We start from the raw sequence: 2,346 nt of genomic DNA on the forward strand, positions 1-2,346 counted from the left end.
CTTGGAATTTTGAAAATCTCCGAAAGCTAACAGGGGAAATAAGGTAAAGTACCCAGCTATGAAAGGACTTCTATTAAGACCCTGGAAACTCACAAATTTGTAAACATTCATTGGGCCCTCTAATATCAACTGCAACTACGCCTCTATTTTTCAGAAGTAGTGCTGTCACCATGTGATCAATGGCAGTACAATTTCAAGAATGATTTGAGCCATTTTGAATGAGATTGGACCAGACCTGAGAATTATATATAGAGTATGATTCTCTTTCTAGGTTATAGACTCCTTGAGAATTTGATGGAAGTATGGATCCTCTTAGAAAGATATACATATACAGTTTTAGGGTTTTCAATGAAACCTACAAGTGGTGTTTCCATTAGATTTTTGGACCCTTTCCTTGTCTTGGACTTGCTTGCTAGTGAGTGCTTTTTTCATCAAAACTCCACATGCTACATAATCGCCATTGGAATACAAGGAAGACGAGAGTAATGAAATCACATAGCTAAATATTTCTGAGTTCCTTAAAGTTTTGTGGTTTGGTCTTAATAAAACCAACTCCTATATTTCCAATGCCATTGTCATTGGAAATGACCATGGCCTGCTCAAAGCCTGCCTTGAATGTCTGAATAGCCTCTTATCTGTTTAATCTGTCACTATTACTGTACCTCCCATTCCCCTGCCACACGGGCTGCCAGAATGATTGATCCAAAACATATATTTCATGATTGAAAACCTTCCTATGTTCAAGCCCTAAATCACTAAGTTGAATGCTTTAATCATATTGCCCTGGGTATCCCTCCAGCCTCCTGTCCAACAGGTCCATCTCTTACATTCTTATTAGATTCTCAATTTTTACTCCCCATCATAGCAGAGACTGAACACACCATCATGGTTTATATCTCCAGTGTTTGCCCTTTTGCTTGGAATCTACTTTCATCTCTGCCCTCCTTGTGAACCGTTTCTCATTCTATGAAATTCAATGCAGAGGTCAATACCTGTGAGAAATTCTCCCAGACAGCACTCTTCACTTTCCCTCTGATTCATGGAATCTTAAACATAATTCTACTGATGCTTTTATTATACCATATTTTAATCTTATTGTTTACTTACTTGAATCACCAACTAGATACTAGCTTTCTCGTGAATAAAAAATTTTCTGTCTTTGCACCCCAGTACCATAGGCAGCACACCGTACAAATTTGTTGAATTGAGAAGTACAGTCATTCTTTTTAAAATTTTGTTTAAAATCTCTTATTTTTAGTAATAAATGTTTAATATGCAGGAAAAAAAGGATTAGTAGTATTTTAATTAATTGTCTTTTAGAGCATTAAAGTAGTAATATAGTAGTAGTCTTTTAAAACCATGCAAAAGCCGATGTTATAAAATTAGTCTTAGAAGGGAAGATTGAGGATATAAGTAATTGGTAGAGCCGCCCTAAAACATGGACAGAAAAATTAGGGAAAACACATAACATACAGATGAGCACCATGGTACAGTAAAATGACAAATATTTCTAAATATCACCTGGAGGCTGGCTCTAAACTCCCAAGATCAGTTTAAAGTGGGGGAAGTTGGAGAATGAATGTCATGACTTTTATCTCAAAGAATGGCAGACTTGACCTACTAGAGCTGGCAAGTATTATTTCAAAATAACCTTTGAGACACTTTATAATTTAGTTGCTCTAATTAGGAACATCTACATATAGAATTAGATCAACATTATTGCTCTAATTATAAAGGCTATCCTTTGTCTTCTAAGTATTTCTTATTCATATATTCATCCTCCACCATTTATTTCAAGAAGTATTTGTTTTGTTCTTTTTGTTTTTTTGAAATGTGACAGCTACTTAAACAACTTTCCACTTATGAAAAAAGTCATTCTTGATATTACTGAGTAAATATCTTTAAAATGTTATAATTATAGGATAGATACCATTTTATTTTGTAGTTAACTGCACGTTTATCTGACCTTTTCATGTTTCCTTGAGATAATTTTATGCAATGTTATTTTAAGGATACCAATATTCCAACTTATTAAAAATTTTAAGTATAAGTCTGAAAACAATCAGAGCAGCAGAAGAAATGTTATGCTGTTACATTAGGAAGCCACTTGTTTCTATTTTGTTTTTAATATCAATCTTGCTACATTTTCTCAGTATATATGTTATTTTTTGATTCAACAATTACCTAAATATATCATTAAATATAGAAGTAGAATTGATACTCTCTAAAATTTGAGTTGCATATACCGGGTGTTTTCATTTTGGAAATAAAGTTAATAACAAGTAAAATATAATTATAGAATAAATATGGGGGAAGTGAAAGAATAAGACTTGTGCAGTTTCTATG

The sequence above is a fragment of the Pteropus vampyrus genome, unplaced genomic scaffold (assembly GCF_000151845.1).
Source record: "Pteropus vampyrus isolate Shadow unplaced genomic scaffold, Pvam_2.0 Scaffold11, whole genome shotgun sequence".
Classification (NCBI taxonomy): domain Eukaryota; kingdom Metazoa; phylum Chordata; class Mammalia; order Chiroptera; family Pteropodidae; genus Pteropus; species Pteropus vampyrus.